The sequence below is a fragment of the Mus caroli genome, chromosome 11, assembly GCF_900094665.2.
Source record: "Mus caroli chromosome 11, CAROLI_EIJ_v1.1, whole genome shotgun sequence".
Lineage (NCBI taxonomy): Eukaryota > Metazoa > Chordata > Mammalia > Rodentia > Muridae > Mus > Mus caroli.
The window spans coordinates 11295819-11309853 of NC_034580.1; positions in this window are offsets into that span (position 1 = coordinate 11295819).

The following is a 14035-nucleotide window of genomic DNA, read 5'->3' on the forward strand; positions in this document are numbered from 1 at the left end:
AAAGACCCAACAAAGATAGAGTAATTCAGACCAATTTCCCTTATGAAAATCGATGCAAAAATCCTCAATAAAGTTCTTGCTAACCGAATCAACGAACACATTAAAACAATCATCCATCCTGACCAAGTAGGTTTTATTCCAGGGATGCAGCAATGGTTTAATATATCGAAATCCATCAACATAACCCATTATATAAACAAACTCAAAGACAAAAACCACATGATAATCTCGTTAGATGCTGAGAAAGCATTTGACAAAATCAAATACCTATTTATGATAAAAGTCTTGGAAACATCAGGAATTCAAGGCCCATATCTAAATATGATAAAAGCAATCTACAGCAAACCAGTAGCCAAAATCAAAGTAAATGTTGAAAAGCTGGAAGCAATCTCACTAAAATCAGGGACTAGACAAGGCTGTCAATTTCTCCCTACCTATTCAACATTGTACTTGAAATTCTAGCCAGATCTATTCTACAACAAAATGAGATCTGAGCTTCCTGGCTAATATCCACTTATCAGCGAGTGCATATCATGTATGTTCTTTTGTGATTGGGTTACCTATTTTAGAATGATATCCTCCAGATCCATCCATTTGTCTAAGAATTTCATAAATTCATTGTTTTTAATAGCTGTATAGTACTCCATTGTGTACATGTACCACATTTTCTGTATCCATTCTTCTTTTGAGTGACATCTGTGTCCTTTCCAGTTTCTGGCTATTATAAATAAGGCTGCTATGAACATAGTGGAGATCAGAATACCCAAGACACAATTTGCAGAACACATAAACTCAAGAAGAAGACCAAAGTGTGGATATTTCGATCCTTCTTAGATGGGGGAATAAAATACTCATGGAAGGAGTTAGAAAGGCAAAGTTTGGAGCAAGAGACTGAAGGAATGATCATCCAGACACTGCCTCACCTGTGCATCCATCCCGTAAACAACTATGAATCCCAGACACTTTTGAGGATGCCAACAAGAGCTTGCTGACAGGAGCATGATATAGCTGTCTCCTGAGAGGCTCTGCCAATGCCTGATAAATACAGAAGTGGATGCTCATAGCCATCCATTGGACCGAGCATGGGGTCCCTAATGTAGGAGGTAGAGAAACTACTCAAGGACCTGAGGGGTTTGCAGCCCCATAGGATAAACAACGTGAACTAACCAGTATTCCCAGAGCTCCCTGGTTCTAAACCACAAATCAAAAATAATGCATGGTGGGACTCATAGATCTAGCTGCATTTGTAGCAGAGGTTGATGTAGTCACTCATAAATGGGAGGAGAGGCCCTTGGTCCTGTGAAAGTTCTATGCCCCAGCATAGGGGAATACCAGGGTGAGGAAGCAGGAGTGGGTGTGTTGGGGAGCAAGGGGAGGGGGAATTGGTTAGGGTAGTGGTTTTTTGGAGGGGAATCCAGGAAAGGGGATAACAGTTGAAATGTAAATAAAGAAAATATGTAATAAAAATTCAAATAAATAAATAAATAAATAAATAAATAAATAAATAAGGATGCTATGAACATTGTAGAGAATTTGCCCTTGTTATATGTGGAAGCATTTTTGGGTATATGCCCAGAGTACTGTATCTGGGTCCCAGGTAGTACTATGTCCAGTTATCTGAGAAACTACCAGACTGATTTCCAGAGTGTTATACCACCTTGCAATCTCACCAGCAATGAAGGAGTGTTACTCTTCCACATCCTTGCCAGCATCTGCTGTCACCTGAGTTTTTTATCTTAATCATACTGACTGTTGTGAATTTCAGAGTCATTTTGATTTGCATTTCAAAGATGACAAAGGATGTTGAACACTTCTTTAGTAGAGTCTTGGCTTTTTGACAATACTTAGTTGAGGATTCTTTGTTTTGCTCTGTACCCATTTTTAATAATTTTTTTTTCTTCTCTGGAGTCTAACTTCTTGAGTCCTTTCTATATATTGGGTATTAGTGTTGTCTCCAATAAAGAGTTGATAAATTTATCTTTTTCCAATCTGTAGGTTGCCGGTTTGTCCTGTGAAGATTTTCCTTTGCCTTACAGAAGCTTTTTAATTTTATAAGATCCTATTTTTCTATAGTTGACCTTAGAGCCTAAGCCACAGGTATTCTATTTAGGAAAATTTCCCCTGTGCCAATGTGTTTGATGCTCTTTCCCCCTTCTCTTCTATTAGATTCATCTTACCTGGCTATATTTCGCAGTTCTTGATCCATTTGGTCTTGAGCTTTGTACAAGGAGAAGAGTGGATCAATTTACATTCTTCACATGGTGACCATCAATTGAGTGAGCACCATTTGTAAATTTGGTATCTCCTTTCAACTAGATGATTTTGGCTTATTTGTCAAAGATCAGGTAACCATAGGTGTGTGGGTTTAATTCTAGATCTTCATTTCTATTCCATATATCTAACTATCTGTCTCTGTACCAATATCATGCTGTTTTTATTACTATTGCTCTGTAGTACAGTCTGAAATCAGGGATGGTGATTCCCCCAGACATTCTTTTATTGTTGAGAGTGGTTCTCACTATCCTGGGTTTTTTGTTACTCCAGATAAACTTGAGAATTGTTCTTTCTATCTCTATGAAAAATTGAGTTGGAATTTTGATGAGGACTGCTTTGAATCTGTATATAGCTTTGGTAAGATGGCTATTTTTACTATGTTAATGTTGCCAATCCACGAGCATTGGAGATCTTTCCATCTTCTGAGATCTTCTATTTCTTTCTTCAGAGATGTGAAGTCATACCAAGATATTTCATATTACTTGTGACTACTGTGAAGGGTGGCATTTCCCTAATTTCTTTCTCAGCCCATTTATTCTTTGAATAGAGGAAGTCTACTGATTGTTTGAGTCAATTTTATATTCAGGCACTTTACTGAATTTTTTTATTTATCAGAAGTAGGATTTCTCTGGTGTAATTATTGGGGTCACATAGATATAATATCATATCATCTGCAGATAGTGTTATTTTCACTTCTTCTTTTCCAATTTGTATGCCTTTGACCTCCTTTTGTTGTCTAATTGCTCTGGCTAAAACTTTGAGTAGTATATTGCATAGATAGGGAGATAGTAGGAAGCCTTCTCTGACCCCTGAATATAATGGGATTCTTTCAAGTTTCTCTCCTGTTAGTTTGATATTCTCGTTTGGTTGGCTGTATATTGATTTTATTATGTTTAATTATGTACTTTGAGTTCCTGATCTTTTTGAGACATTTAACATGAAGGCATGTTGAATTTTGTCAAATGCTTTTTTCAGCATCTAATGAAATGAACTTGATCATGGTGAATTAGGGGTTTGATTAGTTCTTGTATTCAGTTTCCAAGAACATTATTGAGTATTTTTGTATGCATATTCATAAGGGAAATTGGTCTGCACTTCTCTTTCTTATTTGGGTCTTTGTTTGTTTAGGTATCAGTGTAATTGTGACTTCATAGAGTGAACTGGCTAGTTTTCCTTCATTTTCTATTCTGTGGAATGGTTTGAAGAGTATTCTTATTAGGTCTTCTTTAATGGTTTGATAGAATTCTGCACTAAATTTATCTGGATCTGGGCTTTTTTGGTTGGAAGACTTTTAATGAATTCTATTTCTTTTGGTGTTATGGCACTTTTTAAATTGTTTATCTGATCCTGATTTAAATTTGGTATCTAGTATCTGTCTAGATAATCATCAATTTCATCTATATTTTCCATTTATGTTGAGTATATATTTTCATAGTAGGTTCTGAAGGTTTTTTTTTTTTTTTAATTTCGTCAATTTCTGTTCTTATATCTCCTTTTCATTTCTGTGCCCTCTGGTTAGACTCGCTCAGGGTTTATCTATATTGTTGATTTAAAACAACAACAACAACAAAAACTGCTTCTGGTTTTGTTGATTCTTTGTATAGTTTTCTGTTTTTACTTGGTTGGTTTCAGCTCTGGTTTGGTTATTTCTCTCTTGTTCTTGAGCTTTCTGGTTTGCTGTTAAGCTGCTAGTGTATGCTATTTTTCCTCTTAGCACTGCTTTCATTGTGTCCCAAAAGTTTGTGTATGTTATGCCATCATTTTCACTCAATTCTAAAAAGTCATTAAAATATTTCTTTATTTCTTCTGTGACCTAGTTATCATTGGGTTGTTCAGTTTCCATGAATATGTGGGATTTATGTTGCTTTTGTTGTTATTGAAGACCAGGTTTAGTCCATGGTGATGTGATAGAATGCAAGGGTTGTATCATTCTTCTTGCATCCATTAGGCTTGTTTTATGTCTGATTATATGGTCAATTTTGGAAAAGGTTCGCTGAAGTGCTGAGAAGGTATATTCTTTTGTTTTAGGTTAAGTGTTTTATAGCTATCTTTTAAATCTATTTGGACCATAAATTCTGTTACTGTCATTGTGCCTCTGTTTAGTTTCCAAGTGTGAGTTTCAATGTGTAGTTTGAGTTTTAGTAAGGTGTCTTTTACAAATGTGGGTGCCCTTTTATTTGGGGCATAGATGTACAGAATTGAGAATTCATCTATGTAGTTTTTCCTTTTGATGAGTCAGAAGTGTCCTTCCTTATTTTTAGATAACTTTTTATTGAAAGTCGATTTTATTTGATATTAGAATGGCTACTCCAGCTTGTTTCTTGGTACCACTTGCTTAGAAAAATTTCTCCCAGCTTTTTACTCTGAGGTAGTGTCTGTCTGTGTTCTGAGGTGTGTTTCCTATATGCAGCAAAATGTTAGATACTGTTTATGTATCTATTCTATGAGTCTATGTCTTTATATTGGGGAATTGAGTTCATTGATTTCAAGAGATATTAAGGATCAGTGATTGTTGTTTTCTGTTATTTTTGTCACTATGGGTGGAATTATACTTGCATGGCTATCTTCTTTTGGGTTTGTTTTAAGAAGATTAATTTCTTGCTTTTTCTAGGGTATAGTTTTCTTCTGTGTGTTGGAGCTTCCTATCTATTTTCCTTTGTAGGGCTGGCTATTTGAAAAGATATTGTTTAGATTATGTTTTGTCATGGAATGACTTGATTTCTCTATCTATGGTAATTGAGAGTTTTGCTAGGTATAACAAAATATATTTGTGTTCTCTGAGGGTCTGCATGAGGGTCTGTCCAGAATCTTAGAGACTCTGGCGATAATTAGGTGTAATTCTGATGTGTCTGACCTTTTTTCCTCATCACTTTTAATATTCTTTCTTTTTCCTGTGCATTTGATGTTTTGATTATTATGTGACTGGAGGAATTTCTATGCTGGTCCAACTTATTTGGTGTTCTGTAGGCTTCTTGTATGATTATTGGTGTCTCTTTCTTAGATTAGGGAAGTTTTTTTTCTATAATTTTGTTGAAGACGCTTACTGGCCATTTGAGTTGGGAATGTTCACTCTATTCTATACTATTCTTCAGTTTAGTCTTTTGAATGTGTCATGGATTTATTGAATGTTTTGTGTTTGGAACTTTCTACATTTTGCATTTTCTTTGACCATTGCCTCAATGTTTTTTTGGGTTATCTTCTACACCTGAGATTCTCTCTTCAATCTTGTATTCTGTTGGTAATGCTTCCATCTATGGATCCTGATATCTTCCTTAGGTTTTCTATCTCTAGTGTTGTCTCCCTTTGTGATTTATTTATTGTTTCTACTTCAAGTTTTAGACCTTAGATGGTTTTGTTCAATTTGTCTACCTTTTTGGTTCTATTTTCCTGTAATTCTTTAAAGGGTTGATGTGTTTCCTTTTTAAGGGATTCTGCCTATTTACCATGTTCCCCATACTTCTTTAAGGAAGTTATTTATGTCCTTAAAATCCTCTATCATGTCCAACCATTTGTCTAGAAATTTCATAAATTCATTATTTTTAATAGTATTCCATTGTGTAAATGTACCACATTTTCTGTATCCATTACTCTGTTGAGGGGCATCTGGGTTCTTTCCAGCTTCTGGCTATTATAAATAAGGCTGCTATGAACATAGTGGAGCATGTGTCTTTCTTACTAGTTGGAACATCTTCTGGATATATGCCCAGGAGAGGTATTGCTGGATCGTCTGGTAGTACTATGTTCAATTTTCTGAGGAACTACCAGACTGATTTCCAGAGTGGTTGTACAAGGTTGCAATCCCACCAACAATGGAGGAGTGTTCCTCTTTCTCCACATCCTCGCCAGCATCTGCTGTCACCTGAATTTTTGATCTTAGCCATTCTGACTGGTGTGAGATGGAATCTCAGGGTTGTTTTGATTTGCATTTCCCTGATGATTAAGAATGCTGAACATTTTTTCAGGTGTTTCTCAGCCATTTGGTATTCCTCAGGTGAGAATTCTTTGTTTAGCACTGAGCACTGATAAGTGGATATTAACCCAGAAACTTAGAATACCCAAGATATAAGTTACAATTTTCAAAACACATGAAATTGAAGAAGAATGAACCAATGTGTGGACACTTTGCCCCTTCTTAGAAGTGGGAACAAAACACCCATGGAAGGAGTTACAAAGTTTGGAGCTGAGACAAAAGGATGGACCATCTAGAGACTGCCATATCCAGGGATCCATCCCATAATCAGCCAACAAATGCTGACACCATTGCATNCACTAGCAAGATTTTGCTGAAAGGACCCTGATATAGCTGTCTCTTGTGAGACTATGCCGGGGCCTAGCAAACACATAAGTGGATGCCCACAGTCAGCTATTGGATGGATCACAGGGCCCCCAATGGAGGAGCTAGAGAAAGTACCCAAGAAGCTAAAGAGATCTGCAACCCTATAGGTGGAACGACATTATGAACTAACCAGTACCCCGGAGCTCTTGACTTTAGCTGCATATGTATCAAAAGATGGCCTAGTCAGCCATCACTGGAAAGAGAGGCCCATTGGACTTGCAAACTTTATATACCCCAGTACAGGGGAACACCAGGGCCAAAAAGTGTGAGTGGGTGGGTAGGGGAGTGGGGGGGGAGGGTATGGGGGACTTTTGGGATAGCATTGGAAACGTAAATGAGGAAAATACCTAATTAAAAAAAAGTTTAAAAAAAATCCTCTATCATTATCATGAGATGTTATTTCAGATCAGAATTTTCCTTTTCAGGTGTATTGGGATATTCTGGGCTTGCTGTGGTGGGAGAATTGGGTTCTGAGATGACAAATTCCATTGGTTTCTCATGCTTATGCTCTTGTGCTTGCCTCTCAATGTCTGGTTATCTCTGGTGTTAGCTGCCGTTGCTGTTTCTAATTAGAACTTGTTCCTCCTTTGAACCCGTGAATCTTTAAGCTTGGGTGTGTCAACCCTCTGGAGGACAATTTTCTCTGTGCATGATTGGGGTTTGGAGGGCTGTGGCACAGGGTCTGCTCCCTGGCACAGATGGAAACTAGAGGTATCCTGTCTCTGGCTGTGCTGTAGTTCCTAGGTTCACTGGGCCCCAGGTGGGTCCCACTTGGGCCAAGTATTTGGGTAGTACTTCTGGTCACACCTATGAGTTTCAATGTGTCAATACTCCTGGAGGACAGGTTTTCTCTGATTGTGTATGTATGTATTAAAATAAGTATAAATTATCTGCATCAATTTTTGAACCTGACAATGGCAGGAAATACTGCATAGGTGAAAGTGGAGGATCTATAAAATCTACTAGCCACAGGAGTAATACGTCAGGATTCCAAGTATCTAAAGTAATCAAGGTCACAAAAACAGGGTGTATAATTGTAGCTACCTAGTCCTGAAGGAAGGGGGAAATGGGTATTTCTTGACATTCAGTATTAAGTTTCATTAGTAAAAGATGAATAAATTGAGTCAGGGAGAAACTACAATGGCTGGACATTGCTGAGAGATGAATAAATTCTAGAGATTTAGTTTACAACATTGAACCAATAGTTCAATAGGTATTCATTAGTTTGTATGTTAAATGTTCTATGATCAACAAAATATAAGTCAAATCAAACATGACATGTACATATGAATTCCAGAAATCTTCAGTATTTTCAATTTATCACTGTTGACAAAGACTTCTGCTTTAGTTACAATTTTCAAGTCCCACTCTTCAGATAGTATGAAACCTGTGCATCTTTCATTTATGAATGTATTTATGCATGTATCAAAGCACAGTGGAATAGACACTGATGGTGTTTCAAACTATTCTTTCACCTGCCAACATTGGATATCTCTTTCTTGCACCTCAAGTTTGATTTCTGTTTTTCAAAAGTAAAATGACAACTGTTATTCTTCCAATGTATATCAAATATTTTCCAGTTATAAAGAAAAAAGGCTAAATCTCAAAGAAAGTTTCCCTCACTTTAACAACCAGATGAGCAGAGGATGAATATTGGCCCATGATACAGACACCAGGAACCTAGAAAATAATGGTCTATGATGTCTTAAAAGAGTGTCCATTCTCAAAACAAAACAAAACCAAACAAACAACAACTTATGCTGAAGCATTTCCTTTTTTTTAGAGGTAAATACACATAAGCCTCCACCCAGATTTAAATTCAACAACAGTCCTACAATTAAAGTATCACTTCTACTCTCTCTCTCTCTCTCTCTCTCTCTCTCTCTCTCTGGCACAAAGCTTTCCTGGGAGATTATCCACTACTTCTAGTAATTTTGGTCTTTGAGAAATTAATTTTACCCTGTTCACTGGCTTTCCTTTTGCCATATTGAGCAACACCATGTATACCTTGTTATGATTGTAATCTTTATATATAATCTTAGAGGAAATAAAAAATGAAAGATATAGGAAAAATAAGTTAAGCAATCAGAGTTGAGTTAAGAAGGGAAAACAGAAAACACAATATGACAGGAAACACACACACACATACACAGCGAAAGACAGAGAGAGAGAGAGAGAATTAAGATTACCTTGCAACATCAGTTGACTGAGAAAGATTATAAATTATTCCCCTGCTAGACTACAAACAATAAGCAGAATATTTATGCAGAAAGCCTTTGCTGTATGAATGTGGAAAATGTGGGTGCTGTAAAAATGACCCTTAGTGAGTGACTGTGACTTGTTTAATATCCTACTCTGCTTTTTGAGAGTGCTTTTGTGTACACTCTCAGCCTTGCCTTCTTTGTCTCCTTTGTCTGTCTGTCTGTATCTAAGATTCTCTCTCTCTCTCCCTCCTCCATTCTTCACTTCCCTTCTCTCCTGTGTGTGTGTGTGTGTGTGTGTGTGTGTGTGTGTGTGTGTGTGTGTTTATCACCTTACTGTTAATCTTTGGTTCAATTCTTTGCTTTGGGACACAACTTAAGAGCTATAAGCAGTGCTTCCGCAACTGAGACCTGAACTTACAGGATTTACGCAGACAGTGAGGAAGGAAACACAAAATGCTTTTGAACTTTTCTCTCTTTCTCCACAAGGACATCTTTCTTTCCCAATCTTAGTTAGCTAAATATACTTAATGAAGAACTGTGTTATATTGCCAGGTTTATGTTGATTACAGATTTTAGGCACTTAGTTTAGGAGTCACATGTGTCCTGCTGAAGAATTATGTAGCAGCAGTAAAAGGGCCCATGGCCCCACATGTGGATTACCAAGAGAAGATGAAACTGCCCACAGGGATTCTCAGGATAAACAAGGCATAATCCTCAGTGTATCATCAGATTCATAGAATTTCCAATGCCTTTGTCATTTGTTTACTTACCTTCAAACTTCTGTTCATTTTAGAACTCTATGGGGATGATAGAACCCATAGGCTCATTGTGGCTTTAGTGTGTGTCATTGTATCTATCTATCTATCTATCTATCTATCTATCTATCTATCTATCATCTATGTATCTATCTATCTATCTATCTATCTATCTATCTATCTATCTATCATCTCTATCTTCTTTCTATGCATTCTTGTATACTCCTAAAAATAACCTTCTTACCTGTTATTCATATGTGTTTTTCAGGGCTGACCATCTTCTTTGAACAACCAATTGGTGTATTCTTTGCAGAGGAAATCTATTTATCCCACTCTCAGCATCTCTTCTTTGATTGTAGTTCTTTGTGTAGCATTGAGATCTCATAGATTTCTGTTTATGTTAGCATGTATATTAGACTCATTCTTGTTAAGCTCATGTTTACAGTCATGTTGTTACGATTTTATGGGTGTACTTTCGTACATAATTAGGAAATAAAAATCACAAAAACCTCTCTTATCTGTTGACCTTTTTTCTGCCCCCTTTTCTACAATGCTAACTGGGTCTTAGATGCAGGAATCTTTCTGGAGATGTATCTATTTGGACTTGGCTCCACAACTGTGCATTATTCTTGAGTTGTGGTTTTCTGTAATGGTGTCCATCTCTTGAAAAGAGACGTCTCCCTGATGATGGTTAAGGAACAGTTATTTGGGGATATAAGGATGGATCTTCATAGATGATTAGCTTGTAATTAGGAAACACAGTGGTATAGTAAAATGGTGGTTATAGGTGTTCTCCAACATCTGTGACTAGTCTAGTACTGAGTTGTTGGATAGGTTTCCAGTACAAGGTATGATTTATCTTTTGTTAAGTGGGAATTGTAGGATTTTTAAGAGTAAATTTATTTAACTGAACAAAAAGAGAAATAGCTTCAGAGAATATCATAGTGCGGACTCAGTCTTAGTAGAAAGAGAATTCAAATGATTGGTTAAAACTCTGACATTTGTAAGAGTAATACAAATCTAACTTAAAACAGAAGACAGTGCTTTTGATTTCTCTGTCTTTTCTCAGATATGCCCAGGAAAATGTGTGAGTGAGAACTCAAGAAGAAAGGCACAGTACAGGTCGGGTCTTTTCTCAAATTTTAAGAATGCATATCACCTACATTTGGTGGTTGATTATGGATCCCCCAAATGGGGCAGTCTCTGCATGGTCCTTCTTCCATCTCAGCTCCAAACTTTGTCTCTGTAACTCCTTACATGGGTATTTTGTTCCCCATTCTAAGGAGAGACAAAGTGTCCACACTTTGGTCTTTCTTCTTCTTGAGTTTCATGTGTTTTGCAAATTGTATTTTGGGTATTCTAAGTTTCTGGGCTAATATCCAATTATCAGTGAGTGCATATCATGTGAGTTCTTTTGTGATTGGGTTACCTCACTCAGGATGAAACCTTCCAGATCCATCCATTTGCCTCAGAATTTCATGAATTCATTGTTTTTAATAGCTGAGCAGTACCCCATTGTGTATATGTACCACATTTTCTGTATCCATTCCTCTGTTGAGGGACATCTGGGTTCTTTCTAGGTTCTGGCTATTATAATTAAGGCAACTATGAACATAGTGGAGCATGTGTTCTTATATCAGTTGGAACATCTTCTGGATATAAGCCAAGGGGAGAATTTGCTAGATCTTCTGGTAGTACTACATCCAATTTTCTGAGAAACAGCCAGCCTGATTTCCAGAGTGGTTGTACAAGCTTGCAATCCCACCAGCAATGGAGGAGTGTTCCTCTTTCTCCACATCCTTGCCATCTGCTGTCACCTGAGTTTTTGATCTTAGCCATTCTGACTGGTGTGAGGTGGAATCTCAGAGTTGTTTTTATTTGCATTTCCCTGATGATTAAGGATGTTAAACATTTTTTAGGTGCTTCTCAGCCATGCACCTGTTGAGAATTCTTTGTTTTGCTCTGTGCCCCATTTTTAAAGGGGTTATTTGAATTTCTGGAGTCCAGCTTCTTGAGTTCTTTGTATATATTGGATATTAGTCCACTATGAGATTTAGAATGGGTAAAATCCTTTCTCAATCTGTTGGTGGCCTTTTTGTCTTATAACCTTATAAAAGATTTGCAGTTTTATGAGGTCCCATTTGACGATTCTAGATCTTACAGCACAAACCATTGGTGCTCTGTTCAGGAATTTTTCCCCTGTGCCCGTATCTTTGAGGCTTTCCCCCACTTTCTCCTCTATAAGATTTTTTTTTAAAGATTTATTTATTATATATAAGTACATTGTAGCTGTCTTCAGATACACCAGAAGAGGGCATCAGATCTCATTACAGATGGCTATGAGCCACCATGTGGTTGCTGGGAATTGAGCTCAGGACCTCTGGTAGAGCAGTCAGTGCTCTTAACCACTGAGCCATCTATCCAGCCCCCTCCTCTATAAGTTTTAATGTCTCTAGTTTTCTGTGGAGCTACTTAATCCACTTAGACTTGAGCTTAGAAAAAAGGATAAGAATATATCAATTCTTATTCTTCTACAGGATAACCTCCACTTAAGCCAGTACCATTTGTTGAAAATGCTGTCTTTTTTCCACCGGATGGTCAAAGATCAAGTGTCCATAGATGTGTGGGTTCATTTCTGGGTCTTCAATTCTATTAAATTGATCTATCTGTCTGTTGCAGTACCAGTACTATGCAGTTTTTTGTTGTTGTTGTTTGTTTGTTTGTGTTTTTTTTTTTAAATCACAATTGCTCTGTAATACTGCTTGAGGTCAGGCATAGTGCTTCCCCCAGAGGTTCTTTTATTATTGAGAATAGTTTTTTGCTATCCTAGGTTTTTAGTTATTCCAGAAGAATTTGCAAATTGCCCTTTCTAACTCTGTGAAGAATTGAGTTAGAATTTTGATGGGGATTGCCATGAATCTGTAGATTACTTTTGGCAGGATAGCCATTTTTACCATATTAATTCTGCCCATGTATGGGCAAGGGAGATCTTTCCATCCTCTGAGATCTTTGATTTCTTTTTTCAGAGACTTGAAGTTCTGATCATACAAATCTCACTTCCTTAGTTAGAGTCACACCAAGGTATTTTATATCATTTGTGACTATTCTGAAGGGTATTGTTTCTCTAATTTCTTTCTCAGCCTGTTTATCCTTTGTGTAGAGAAAGGCCACTGATTTGTTTGAGTTAATTTTATATTTAATTACTGTACTGAAGCTGTTAATCAGGTTTAAGAGTTCTCTGGTGGAATTTTTAGCATCAATTATATATACTATCATATCATCTGCAAAAAGTGATATTTTGACTTCTTCCTTTACAATTTGTATCCCCTTGATCTCTTGATCTCCTTTTTTTTTTTTTTTGTCTAATTGCTTTGGCTAGGACTTCACGTACCAAACTGAATAGGTAGGGAGAATGTGAGCAACCTTGTCTAGTCCCTGATTTTAGTGGCATTGCTTCAATTTTCCCTCCATTTAGTTTGATGTTGGTGTGATGGCTTGTATATTCTTGGACCAGGGTATGGCACCATCTGGATGTGTAGCCTGGTTAGAATAGGTGTGTCACTGTGGGTGTGGGCTTGACTCTCACCCCAGTTGCCTGGATGTCAGTCTTCCACTAGCAGTCTTTGGATGAAGACATAGAACTCTCAGCTCTGCCTGTGCCATGCCTGTCTGTATAATGACCTGTTCCCACCTTGATGATAATGGACTGAACCTCTAAACCTGTAAGCCAGCCCCAATTAAATGTTTTTATAAGACTTGCCTTGGTCACGGTGTCTGTTCACAGCAGTAAAACCCTGACTAAGACAGTTGGCTACTGGTTACCTGTATATTGCTTTTATTATGTTTAGGTATGGGCCTTGAATTCCTAAATTTTCCAAGACTTTTATTACAAAGGCGTGTTGTATTTTGTCAAATGTTTCTCAGCATCTAACAAGATGATTATGTGGGTTTTGTCTTTGAGTTTGTTTATATAGTAGATTACATTGATGGATTTCTGTATATTAAACCATCCCTTCATCCCTGGGATGAAGCCTACTTGATCATGATGGGTGATCATTTTGATGTCTTCTTGGATTCAGTTAATGAGAATTTTATTGAGTATTTTTACAGTGATGCTCATAAGGGAAATTGGTCTGACGTTCTTTTACTTTTTGTGTCTTTATGTGTTTTAGCTATCATAGTAATTGTGGCTTCATAGAATGAACTGGGTAGAGTACCTTCTGTTTCTATTTTGTGGAATAGTTTGATGAGAATTGGAATTAGGTCTTCTTTGAAGGTCTGATAGAACTATTCTCTAAAACCATATGATCCTGGGCTTCTTTTGGTTGGGAGACTATTAATGACTGCTTCTATGTTTTTTTGTTTGTTTGTTTGTTTGTTTGTTTGTTTGTTTGGGGGGAGGATATGGGACTGCTAAAATCGTTAATCTGATCCTAATTTAAGTTTGGTACCTGGTATCTGTTGAG